Source organism: Apis mellifera, linkage group LG4, assembly GCF_003254395.2.
Source record: "Apis mellifera strain DH4 linkage group LG4, Amel_HAv3.1, whole genome shotgun sequence".
In the NCBI taxonomy this organism is placed as follows: domain Eukaryota; kingdom Metazoa; phylum Arthropoda; class Insecta; order Hymenoptera; family Apidae; genus Apis; species Apis mellifera.
In genome coordinates, this window is record NC_037641.1 from 3,598,678 (window position 1) to 3,612,895 (window position 14,218).

Here is a 14,218-nt window from a genome sequence, read left to right on the forward strand (position 1 = left end):
CAGAATGGGGCGCGAAACGAATCGCGATTCGAAGGGGAAAAAAAGAAAGAAAGAAAGAAAAAATATCGTCGATTCCCGATTTTTCGAACCGATTCGAACCGAATCTTGGGAGAAAACACGAAACCAGACGTTCGAAGGGATGGAAAGTTAAACAAAGGGGGAGAGGAGGGAAAGGAGAGAGGAAGGAGATAAATGTTTCTACTTGGAAATCGGCCATGGATGGGATGGAACGATTACTTTAGAAATGGAAATTCGATCCGAATATTTTATGAAAATATTTCCTGATATACTTTCGTGGACAATAATAAAAGAGAGATTGAACGAGGAATATAGAAGAGTTGGAAAGTCGATGGTACAGAAGGATAATTTAATTAGAAAAATTCTGCATGATTCAAGTTACAAGACACCTCTCCCGGGATCGGGTGGAAATCTTTCAATGTCCACATCGAATAAAGATTCATCTAATGGAATAACTCTATGGGGATTCTATCAATTTTAATAGAATCACGGAATCCTAATAATATCTATTTTTAATAATATTCTGAAATATCCTCCTCTGCTCTATCAAACTCTATCCAAGAATCTTCGACTCTCTTTCAAAAGACAATCTCTCTCAAACGAAATATCAACGTACAAATTAAAAAAAAACCTATTCGATAATCAATTTAAGAATCTCCACCAAGACAGTTTTTTTGAACTCGTCAAAGGAAAGAGTGGGAGGAACGAAAATGGTAGAGAGACGAAGCTCAATTATGAAGGAGCAGGTTAGAGAGAGGATATAGACGTCCCTGAGGGGTCCACAATTTAGACGAAGAGAATTTCGTGAAGGATGGGATGGTGGAGGGGAGGCCTCGCCGAGTAATCGTCCCTTGGCTCTATCTCCTCTTACCTGGCCTCTTACCTTCGAGGCAGAGACGAGGCAAAGATATATGTCTGAGGGAGAAGGGGGAGGGAGTGGAAAAGAGGAGAACGGAGAACACGGAGTTAAATCCGATTCGACGTTGTTCTCGTCCTTGTCTTGAGCCGAGTCGACTTCCCTTTCTCCCTCTTCCTCTCTCGTCTCTTATCACGCCCGTGTTTTGGTAAATAATGAGACACGCCAGGTCGAAAAGCTATTTGCTCACGTCTCCTTAAAACACTTTGGCCGCTCCATTGAACGAGACCGCAATTTGTGTCGTGGTTACGCGAGGAATCGTTGATCAGTTCTCCAGAACCGGTCCCTTGGATTATCTATTCTGGGATTGGTAATTGGAATCAGAATGGATTTCGAACCAAACGCTCTCTGAAATGTTTTTTCAGAGAGGCTTGACGAATGCTTTTAATCGATTCTTTTAATTATGAAAATTTTTTTGGTCAAAATTTATCAAGCTCGAGATTTAAGAAATCTCGATTTGTAAGATTTATTTAATATTGGCAGATTATTGAGAAGAGAAAGAATCGTGTTATAAATTGCTACCAATTAAAGAGGTCTCTTAAAGAAGTATACAACAAAGTATAAAAAGGTTAAATTTTATAAAAGATAAAAATTATTGGTAGGTCATTATATTTTCATTGAATATAATAACACGTAATTTCAATCGAACCTTAAAGGGAAATTGAAATCGTGCTTTCCAATTGTTATATATTGCATTTAGATTGAAATTTCATTACACTGTAATTGTTAATAGGATTGTCGTGTTGATTGAGTAATTCGATATAATGGAAAGGATCGTAAATAAACTTTTTCTCGATTAAAAAAGGAAAAAAAAAAGTTGATAACTTATTAATAGTCAAATGAATCGATTGATGAAGCGATGATGCAATTCACTCTGTTCGCTAATAATTTCCAAATGAGAGGATTGATTTTGAAGTACAGACTCTCTCTCTAATTTTTCGTCGTTTCAAAATTGAAATGATCAATAATGATTATTTATGAATAATTATAAATATGATCAATAATTAAATATTTATAAATACAATTTTTAGATTATACCATAATTATAAATTCTTTTCTCATCTCGTAATTCTGATTCATCGATTAAAGATATTCTGTTTTAAAATATCCTTCTTATAAATTCCAAAAGAAATAAATATTTCGTAGATAGAAACGTCTCGAGAAATACTCTGGAATAAAACCTGCGAAAATAACGGCACGATTGATCGAAAAACGAGAGCAGGGGCGCCGAAAACTGGTCCTTGAGCCGCTCGATCGATTTTCTCCACCACCATTTCCGCTTTATGTTAATTATTTCTTTCGCGTCGGATAAATTGGAAAACGCTTCGCGGCTCGATTAATATTTTATTTATCGGGGAGCGCATTAACGAAACCGTTAATTTTTCTCTCTCTCTCTCTCTCTAGGAGGAGGAGGATAAATTGGGAATCGCGAAAGAAAAATGCCAGGATCGATTGATGCTTGATTGATCAACGAGATGGTGGGTTGGCGGAAATTTCCTAATACCTTGTACGACGTATTACGCTTTCACGAGATAGAATTATGAAAATCGATATCTCGATGATAACGAAATATATACCGAGGATGATAACGGGCCCGCTTATCGTGGTGGATGGATCAGCGCGGATTTACCGTTCGAATTAGCAGAATAGATAAACGTTTTATCCTCTGTATCGGCCTGTATCGTACAACGAAAACCGTGAAATTATCTAAAATCGATACTCTTTATCGATAACTCGGTGTATGTTGTGTACGCGCTTCGTGTCAAAGAAATATTTGACTTTGGTGATTAACTCTTTATCGCGAGGGGCGGGGAAGCGTGGGATTTTTAAGAGGAGCGAAACGAGTCGAATCGCATCAGGATTTTTATTATATCAGTTTAAGGATAAAAGACAAAAATTTTTAAATTGATAATAATCCAGTATCAGGTTTGAAAATTAATTTAATTCTTTAATAAATACCTTTACGATTATTATCGTAGTAAGTTTAAAATTTGTTGTTAATATTTGTTGTTACGAAGTTTATCAGCAAGTTTTTTTTTCTTTTAACTGATACATAAAAAATATGGAGTATAGTAAATGAAATACGAGCGAAATGGAATTGCAATAAACGCTTCGTTACAAATTAATCTCTAAATTCAAATACATAATAACACGTTTCACGGTCATTAATTACATAATCCTCGTCAAAATGAATTCATTATGAACAGCGATGAATTTATCATGTAACAATAAAGATTTCGAGATTTTTAAATACTTAACTTTTTCCAGGAAAAAATTCGGAAAAATCCCCTCCTTAAACATTTCCTTACATCGACCCTTAAATTATTCGAAATTGCAAATCCACCTGCCTCGTGTGTACAAATACAAATTAATCACGCTCGGTGTAAACAACTTTACCTTCCCGTCCTCCCACCAGTTTTATCATTTCGTCGAAGCACGCACGTTCGACGAGGATGGAACCCCCGCCCAATATGAAATTGAACGTGCTGCATGCACCCCGAGCAAAACACATTGTATATGCATCGGGCATAACGAGGGCTCGCTCGATGGACCGATTGAAATGGCCAGGAATTAACGAAACGACCGCCGAACCGCGCGGACCTGCATTAACGAGATTAAAGCCGCAAGTACTGTGCTGCGCGTTTCGAGTGATGGTGCAAGGAACACAACGACCGGGAACCAGTCTCTGAGAAAGAGAGAGGATTGGAGAGAAAGAAAATTGTGAGAAAGATGTGGAAGGAGAAGGATGGAACGATAATTTACCTTGGCTGAATGGATGAAGGATGCTCAAAAATTCCAACGGCAACCTAAAAGAGCTTTCGAATTTTTCTTTTCTTTTTTCACCAATCCCTGCCTCGATAGAGAAGATTTCTGACGGGGAGATTCGCGAATACCCGACGTTTCCTTCCTTTGTCCGGCAACGCCCTGTCTATCCGTCACCGCCCTGCCCCTTCATTTAATATTCCGATATCAACTGAATCGTTCATGGGACGGTCTAATAATGATTGGCGGGTGTTTATACAGGGACGACACACCGTCTGGATCGTTAAAAGGGAAACGATGTAAATCATCTCTCGATCTCTAATTCGCTTTTAAATAGAAAATTCGCCGGGTCGATTCGACGTCAGGTTGAGAGGAGGAGGAGGAGGTGCAGGTCGATCGTTGACTAGTTTTCCCCTGGCTCTCCCCCTCCCCCTTTTTTTTCTTTTACCTGTGCGTTCTTTTTTTGATGTAACGTGGAAATTGTACCGCTGATTGAAAACTACCGGCTCGTTCGATCTCGATATTTGGAATTGGATGTGATTGGAATTTAAAGTTTCTTTTGTTTTCCTTTCTTTCTTCTTCTTCTTCTTTTTTTTTCTCGAAATTTAATAGGATATTATTCGATCGATAGAGATATTTTGAATAGATAATGCGTTGCAATTAACGAACGTAAACGTTTCCTTTTCTGTTTCGATCATTTTAATCTCGATAACGTTCAATGTGAAATTCATTGATAAATAAATAATCAGAGTCTGGAATGTTCTATGAACGTAAACGTTGTTCACATAATAATTCTTCTTCCGCGTGAACAAACGACTTAAGAAATTACATCGATTGGAAACGATATTGGAACACAATATCTCTCAAATATTATTTTTCCATCCTTCCTTTCTACAATAAGTTGAGTGTAAACTTAGTCACTTCCTTTTGCAAAGAATGTTGAAAGTAATCAAATGACGATTTCTGATGTTCTCGTCTCTGCGTGTTATTCTACAATTATCTTGGCGAAAACGCCTCGAGGATTGAATAAACCTGAAAGCAACCCAGAATAATAAAAAATTCTTTCGGGAAGGATTGAATTTTAAGGATGGAGAAGTTTGATCCCCCGTTTATTTCTCTGGAAGATAATAATAAATGGCGAGGGAGCACATTCCAGGTACTTGGAGTGCATGCGCGCTTAAGATGTTCATTAAGCCGAGTTTCCATCGCGCGTAAGAATTTTACGACACCGCCAATTGTGTTTCCCCACGATCGTTTCCTGGAAATTTTCTGCAACAATTATTGGAAACGGACTTTAAACCTTATTTACATGAAACACCGTGTGCCTATATACTGCTACGTAAGAAAATTGCATCAGCAATATTTGTGAATGGATCTATCGATCGATACATCAAAGATATTTCAAGGCAACTGTTTGAAGAGAATCTTTATAGATTCTGATTTCGATTTTAATATTAGACAAGATAAAAATAATAAAAAAGAAAGGAAGAAATCCTTAACGAAAAATAGAAGGAATTATTTATAATTCGAGATATAAAGCTGCGTTCGCATGAATGATTATATTATTTTCAATTTAGTTGAACTCGGGTCAATGCGCAATGCGATGAAAATTAACGGTATCGTGGAAATTCGTAGAATTATTGAATTGTCGGTTTACAAGAACTTAAAGCACGTTCTAATTCGGCCAAATTTGCAAGTCCATTTGATGAACGGATAGATTAACGTTATCCTAGAATTATCGAATTATCGCTTTGAAGGATCCGCATTCACAATGAATCAATCGCTCGAGATATTAACCGTATCATCGAGATATATACGTATTTATTTATACCTTAGAATAATACAATCAGGATTAAATTTTAATTTAAATCTACTTATAACTGTTCCTCCACCAAACTGTTTAAAAACTTTTCGTTAAAACACGTATATATCGACATGGATAAATCATTCTGTGATTATACACGTGCAAAATTCATCAAACTCAAATAATTTCAAGTTAACGCGTTTCTCGGAATCTTTGAATTCTCTCGAACAACGTTTGTTCCATTCCTCGAGGAAACGCTTCGAGATGAAATGAAACAAAATGTGCGTGATCCTTGTTAATCTCGTTAAAAAATATCTCGTCTCAAAAATATGCCGAATCCCAGCAGTTCCAATTTTTGTGAACCTACGCGCCATCTCGCTCTATCATTCGAAATGGTCCTGTAATCACGCTGAAACGCGTTGATGCAGGGAGGCTGTACGATATTTTGAGAGGGAAGAAACCGGCTTTTTGTTTCTTGCTTACACTTGGAAATAATTTTCTTCGTTCTTTGGAACGTAGATAGAGCTGTTTCGTATTATACTTAATTGGATGATGACAGATCTTTCGAATAAAGGATATAAAGAAAATTACATATAATGAAAAATTTTTATGCATCGAGGAAAGGATTTATTTACGTCGTATTTTTAAAATAATTTTTTCCATCTACTCTCTAGTTGAAAATTTTCCAAGAAAGAGGTAAATAATTTTTCATTGTGTATAAAAAAAAATAATTCGAAAAGCCAAAATCGAGGAGATGCGTGTGAGACAGTTTAGAGAAGATACATTTGAAGAATAAACAGGGGAGGAAAGTAAATGTAAATATGAAAATCGCGTTACTACATCTTCTTTTTTTTTTTTTTCTTTCCGTAGACCATCATTTCCAGGGAAATTTCGTTTACCTTAACGCGGCGAATTTTACGAGCGAATTGCAACAAGGACACTCGTATATACGAGTTTTAAAAATATCGTGGACCGCAAATCTAAAGGCTAATAATATTTCTTCTGCGTCACGGGTTGCAGGTCAACCGTCCTGCCGTGGCCGTGGCAATAAATTGCTAATCGACCTGACGTTCTTTCAGCAATTTCCGGCCGATCGCCATTTTCTCGTCTCGTGGCCGCGTGCACCAACGTTTTACTCCGCCACGATGGACATTTTTATATAAACGCTTTTCCGATACTGTCGATGAACGCTTCGCTATGACCACTACACACCTCCGCCTCTATGGTGGATGAATCTGTTCCGTGATTTTTTTATTTTTATTTTTATCCTCTCTCTTTATTCCCCGTTATAATAATGAATGGAGGTATCTCTGTTCCTTTTTTCTTTTCTGTGTAAAAAAAGAAACGAAAGAGCGACACTTTAACCGAGAGAATGAAATTATACACGAATTATATACGTTGTTAGGAATCACGTGTTAAAGAAATGAAAACTGATCGTTTCTAATTGTACAGGATGTTAAATTCGTGGAACAACTTTTAATAAAATGTTGAAACATCATTAACAAACGTTAAACGAGAAAGATTAACAAGAGATATCAAGTTGTGTCGTGTACAATCACAATTTCCATTTTCCCTTTCACCAAATCCCTATCACTATCCACCAATTCTCAAACCGAGAAAGAATCCGCATTAACTCGTACAATGACCCACCACACACACACACATCCCCTTGACAATACTTTCAAACTCGAATTCACTCAAATCCCCGCACCAATCAAACAACCCTTCCCTCAAAAAAAAAAGAAAGAAAGAAAAAAAGGACGAAATAAACTGGATCCTACTATCCGTCGATCACCAAGGCCAATAGAAACCACTCAACTCCCTATCCGGCCGCCGATCCCATCCCCCTCCTCCCTGGATTCATCCTTCTAGAGAAAGAGAGAAAGAGAAGCGGTCAGAAGGGGTTGTTGAAAGCCGGCGGGTAATATCTGTTCGAAAAATACGAAGACACCGTTCGACTTTTAGCCCCGGGGCCGCACAAAGGTGGTGGCCACCCGCTTTCTCGCTGGCTATAAAGCTGATTCCAACCACCCCCTCCCCAAATCGAATCCCGACGTTGGAAATGGTCGTTGGTCAGCGAGGGAAAAAGAGAGAGAGAGGAGGAAAGCCGAGGTGGAATTCGTCGGGCCAGTTCCGTCGCCAAAGCTCCAGCAACCCTTATATCCCCTCCCCTCGCGTGGAAAAAGCGGGGTTTTATCGCGCGCGCCGAAAGAGAAGAGGAGAGGAGAGGAGAGGAGAGTTTCCCGATAATGGATCGGCAATGCCACTGCATCGAAACTTATTCAGACGAGGGCTGCTGGAGTAGAGGGCAACTTGTTCGAGAATCGGGGTAGGGGAGGAGGAGGAGGAGGAATAATCTACGATCGGGGGTTTGTCGATCGCGGTTATCGAAACGAATTTTTGAGACGAGGCTCCTTTGAAATTTCCTTTTCTGGGGGAGAGTTTTCGGCTTTCAGATTCTTCGGGGGTGGAGGTTGTTGCGTGGAGGTGTTTGCGGAGGAGAGAGGGAATGAAAGGGAATAGAAGAAGATATTTTCGTTGCTTTTGGATGAAAGGGGATGTAAGAATCAATGGCGGAGGATTTCGTGGATGTTGGAGGTGGATCGATAATTGCGGAGGAGGTTTTGTAAAAAAAAAAAAAGAAAAGAAGACAATTCGAGAAATAATGTTATTCAACTGAAAGTTGCTTTTTTCAATCCGTGTAATACATCTTGGTTGACGATTTATTATTACACGGAGGAGACATTCTCCTTGGAATTGGAAAAAAAGGAAGGAAAGGAGATTCCGAGAAGAGAAATAGAAATAGTTTGGAATCTCTCGCGGGGGAGAAATGGAAAACCAATTAAACAAAGTATCGGAGGAAACGGCATCAACTTCGCCGCGACCTCGTTTTATCGGCAAGATTGGAAAGTTAAACGAAAGACAGAGGAGCGTCGCCGAGTAATAAGGAAACCTTTCGATAAAAAAGAGATATTTGTAAAAAGAAAAGCGAGAGAAAGAAGTAGAGCAATGAAAAATATATATATATATATATATATATATATATATAAAGGATAGTGAAAAACATGAAAATCCCTGACACGAAGATTTCTATCCTGCCAATACGACGGAAATCAGGATCCTGATGGATTGCCAGGTCCAACTTCCTCACGTTCTCGCCCAACCGATGGAAGAAGAAGTAGTAGAGAAGTAGTCTGTTAAAAAGAGTGAGAGACCACCATCTTCTTCTATATTTTTTCGAAAACTTTCACTGTTATTCGAAATCACTCAACTTTTCACGATAAAAAATATCATCTTTTAGATATTAATATAAGAAATTATTTTATTTTGACATCTATCTTGTGCTAGAAATTTTTTGAAACGTTCTAATCTACCTTTCAATAGTATAACACAGTGTATTTGGCTAAAGGCTGTATTTCAATGAAGCAGTTCGATCAATTAATTTCGTTTCATCACTTTATAATTGTTCCGATTATACAATATCTAATTTATAATTATACGTATTTTATGAATAATTAAATTATTCAATGCACAAATTTAATATAATCACACCTCGTTATATCAATTGTACATATAATCTCTCGATTTAATCGTCTCGATTAATAAACAAAATTTACATTCCTCGAACTTCGTTCATTCGAAAATGAAAAAACTATTCTCCTAAAAATAAATAAATAAATTTCGAGCCACCCTCCGCGCGAGCGCACCCTTAAATCCTCTCCACCCTTCGTCCATTCTTCGCCCACCGCTCCGTGATCGCGGCAAACTCGCGTTTTTATACCCGTGCACCGACCGTTACGGACCCCACCCTCCCCTATCGTTTCCCCTCCCTCCCTTCTCTGTATTTACGCGGCCGCATTAGCCGCGGAACAAGCAAGGAATCTCGGCAACGTTCGCGCAATTACGCTTTGTCGCGGCCCCAGCCAAGGGAGGGTGCGGATTTAATGACGCTTTGTCAGTTTTACCGAGTCACCTCGCGGAAACGAGGAAGGATTTAATGGTTGGCGAGCTCGTGGACTCGTTAACCGAGGAGGGGGAGGGGGAGGAAGGGCTCGTCATCTTCGAAGCCACGTTTTCGAAGACGTCGGAAGAATTGGATACAGAGAGGAGATCCTGGATATATAGTTGTTGTAATAGTCATTATTCTAATTAGGTTTGGGGATCACTAAGTGTAATTGGATTATGAGAATGAGTGAATTGGAGAAAATTTCGAGATATGTTAATTATTTTTAATATTTTTTCTTTTCGTAAAGGTATTAAATTTTTTATTCCATGATTCTTTTGTTATAGAGATTCTTTATTGATTTTACAGGACGTTAAAATTAATTATAATGATGGAGGGAATGATAAGAATGACAATTATTAACAATTTTTCAATCGTCACAACGCGCAAGCGCGAATCGAAACATTATCCAACGTTCAACCGCTAATTTGGGGCCGAAAGACAGGAGGGTTGGTTTCAATCGTAAAAGTAAATCGTCACGGTCAATATTTGAACGAATTCAATTAATATCAGAGAGAAAGAGGGCAGAGAGAAAAGGGAGAGGGAGGTTGTTGCAAGTTTTTCACTTACATACTCCCAAATCAGGCAAATATTTGAGGGTTGTTCAATGTTTTTCGCGCGTTTATCCCCCGTGGACCCACACGCGTACTTCGTGTATCGCGGGTGGTAATTAACGCCTTTTAATTTTCCACGGAACGGTCTTCAACGGAAATATTGCCGCGGCTTGATGGACAGTATTGACTCCCGGCAACTCGGGGGAGGCTTGGGCTAATCAATCAACGTTATCGACATGTTGGAATTAACGATGGATTTTCGGGGATCGACGAAGTGCTTCGAAACCTTCCGAACGATATTTTCGAGTAAAGGGAAAGGGAGATTAATAATAATATCTTCGCCTGTGCTTCAATTTTATGCTACGATTCTTTCGAAACACTTCTTACATTCGAGTAAAGGGAAAAGGAGATTAATAATAATATCTTCGCCTGTACTTCAATTTTATATACAATTCTTTCAAAATACTTTTTACATTCCGTTTTTTAAATATTCTTTTTTTAATGAATATTATTACGATATTGAGGACAAGGAAGAGTATATAGATTCTCGTCTCTTTAATTTGGAAATGGAATTGTTGCGAAAATTCAATTTGGAAATTCGACCAAAATTTTCCAAAAGCTTTATCCCAAAGCTTTATTCCTCGCCGAGCTTCATAAATTTTCCCATCCCCTTAAGACTAAGGAACGATGTGGTGGATCACGATTTATGTTGGTTCTCGAAAAGGTGTAAAAAAAAAAAACCTATATTTTTTTAAAAAAATAAAGAAAAGTGTCTCAAATATATTATATATTTCGATTTATCTCTCGATGAAAAACTTGTTCGAGACAATCCGCGTGAAAAGAGAAAGAGAGAGAGATAAAAATTAGGGCAGAATGGTGGAAAAGTTTTCGAGGAATTACCAAGTTTTAAAAATCCTCGAAACAGATGGCCAAGTTTTCCTTTCGAACCCGCCAGGATTATCCGCCGGGACAGGAAAGAATAATTGCCCTGCTCGAGATACATTTCACCTGGAATGATAATAAATCGCAAGTTCCGAATAACGAGTTCGAGAAGCACGGAGAGTGAAATACAGAATAAAAGACATAGCTTCGATAATAAACGAATAATCGAAGACGAGATTCGAAAATTTCATCGATCTTTCCAGGACATTTATATTTGTTTCCAGACATAAAATCTATCGTAAAGATATAATATTTGATCGGATAAATTTTTTTAAAATTCGATAACTTTATCAAATAATCTAATCCTTGTCGCGATATTTCGTTTCCTTCCTTCCATTTTCTTAAAAATTTGCCATCTCTGTCGTTCCTTCCTTCCTTTTTTTATAATCACTTGCTCGTTGAAAAAGATTGGAAGAAATTCATCTCTCCCACGCGTCGATCGAATTTTTCCATCGTTCCTGACTCGTTCCCTTTCTGAAAATTAGCCCGTGTTTCCTGCCATCTCGAAACTGTGTGTTGTCGACTCGCTGTAAAGTCGCACGTGTTGCTCCAAGGACTGCTCTTTCCGCGTACAATTGCCATTTCAAATGAACGACATGCTGCCACTTTTAATCGAAACGCTTGCTCGCTCGATCCGGTAAACAAAGTTAAACCCGTTTGGCCGGCGCGCCCACGACGAGAATTGCGTCACGATGGAACGATAATCGTTGGAAAAGGTTGCTCGAAAAAGAGCATCCAACCGGTGTCATTTTGATCGATAACTTCCGTGTCGTTCGTTTTATCAAGCACGTACAATTATAATTTTTACGAATTTATATATATATATATATATATACATTATTACAAAACATGAACAGAGAGTTACTTGGAAATATTGATCGAAACGAATTCTTATCTTTATTTTATTTTATGAATCGTGAGAATTTTTTTTCATATTCATTCTTTTATTTATGAATTAATTTTACATAACGTTAATGTATAACATTTATATATATATAAATTGTATCGAATTATTCTAATCACGAATAAGATTATATGTCCAAAGTATGGGATTTACCCAAGGAATGTAATGCTTGAACGTCTGTATATCTAACGTTCAACGCGTGCACCGTATGTTAAAGAACAAACTCCGTATATTACTCCTATATATATATATATATTTCATCTTACAACGAGAGTCACGGATGTACATCGACTCAAATCTCGAAATAAAAATATTTATATCTCTCTTCAACATTCCCCAATATTCCTCTTCTCGTATTATTCTCACAACACGTACGATGATCCATTTAAGGTGTATTTAATGGGAGGCCAATTTTCTCGCGAAGCAACGATAACAATACGATAAAAAAAAATCCAGGAAGGATACGCCAGTCTCGTTATCGCGGCCAATTGTTCCTCGAATTACCGCCGTATTTCTCTCATAATCGGTGGTACAAATTAAAATGAAGGGAACGACAGAGATCTCTAACCATTCTCCACGAGTTAATCGCGGCCGATTTCAATGGGGAATTAAACGCTCGCTGATTCCCCTCCCCGACAATTTGTCGGCCAATTTCGCCTTTCGATCGAAGTGCGGAGGAACGTGAGAGTGATTGTTGTTGCGTGGATATGATTAACTCGCGAGGGCGAGATACGTGTGCCAGGGTGTGGCGAGTTGGCGTGACGCGAGATTATCCTTTCGAGATAAGAAACGAATGATTCGAAATTTTTAGGAATTTTCGAAGGAAGGGAACGAGAAGAGAGAGAAAGAGTAAAAATTTTTCGAAGAAAGATATTAAATTGGGAAAATAAATACAGGAAGAAAGGGGAAAAGAGTAGAATGAAATTCGACGAGTTCTGGGGAAGGGGAAATCTAATTTAAAAATTGGTAGAATACACGCGACCGAACATGTTTGAAACTCAATTTTCTTGAAAACGGGTATTTTTTATTCATTCATCATCACAATGCAAAATAAACCCCCCCCTCTCCTATTGTCCATCCGGTATCCAGTTGGGAATTAGCGCAAATGTCCATGGCGAACATTTGAAACTCTATTCCCCGCGAAACGAGGCCTCTTTTATTCTAAATTATCAAATTATTTTCGCGCGTGGAAATAACTCGTGCATTTTTACACATCTCATCATCTCGTCGAAAGTTTCGATATCCATTTCGTTCGAATAATATAACCAAAAATATAGAGAGAAGAAAGAACGGAATGAAAATTTTACCACGTTTTATCAATAATAAATTGAGGAACGAGAATGCGAAATAAAATATGTAAAATAAAATAAACTCTTTATTGCAGCCTTTGTTAAAAGAAAGATAATCCGTACAAGGAAGCACGGAATTATTCTCACCTATTTATACACCGTCTCACGTTTCCTCTCCACGGCTAGTTCGAACTATATCCATTTCCATCTGTCCCAACCTCGGCTTGAATCATATCATATTCGTTCGAAACCGAATCCACGCCCAGAATTCCAAATGGAATCGTTAAATAATCGGCTGATTATTCGCGACGCGTGTTTGGGGTTCTTGCCTCGATTATTCGAGAGACGAGAAGTGGATGACGGGGAAAGCGATGCTTTGAAAATGAACGCGGCTCGAATACCTCGACCGGCCCCGTTCGCATTGGCCTGGCTAAATTATAATCTTCGGCCACGTTGAATTTCTACCAACAATTTGCCGCGCCTGTGATTATCCCACGCGTTAATATGCTGATTAACCCTTCCCTGTTATTGGACCGGACAGAAACATCGCGACAAAACGTTACAAGTGGCTTATATACATACACCACAGTGCATGGCAAGCATTGCGGTGGGTGGCGACACTTGCACGCGCCAGTTGGCCCTGGCAAAATTGTCCTAGATAGATTGTATTTGTGGATCAATTATTAAAGGATTAATAATTGAGTAGAATAGAGGGAGAGTGTCTTACGTATGTCCTTGAATTTTTTCTTTTTCTTTTCGATTCCACGAAGCTACTGAAAAGCGACTGAGGGATTAATTGAGGGGATTAATTTCAGGTGAGGAGCATTGTCCATGAGATGGTAGAAGAGGTTTGAAGGAAATGATCTGCGCTCCGAGATAATTCCATGATCAACGTATTTAAACGATTTTAATCAGTTAATGACTGGACAGTGGACGATATATCCATCTGTAAGATAGCTAATCAAGGAGGCTTCTGATCAGGTAGGTCAGAAACAGATATTGAATCGATGAATAACGTGTTCCAG

The 14,218-nt window shown here is 38.3% G+C and overlaps 1 protein-coding gene and 1 long non-coding RNA gene across 4 annotated transcripts in view; one reads left to right on the plus strand and one right to left on the minus strand.

The window, feature by feature from the left end:
• LOC409774 (proteoglycan Cow) overlaps positions 1-14,218 on the minus strand; it is a 168,861-nt gene that overhangs the window by 99,967 nt on the left and 54,676 nt on the right. The gene's annotated exons all lie outside the window — the stretch shown is intronic.
• The window catches only part of LOC102655821, a 62,286-nt gene that overhangs the window by 22,522 nt on the left and 25,546 nt on the right, over positions 1-14,218 (plus strand). For 2 of the 3 annotated variants that reach the window (XR_001702760.2, XR_001702762.2), the window contains exon 3: positions 14,009-14,141. This is a non-coding gene — a long non-coding RNA (uncharacterized LOC102655821). Of the gene's footprint in view, positions 1-14,008; positions 14,175-14,218 lie in introns of all 3 variants that reach the window. The other variant, XR_003304576.1, reaches the window with a different exon arrangement.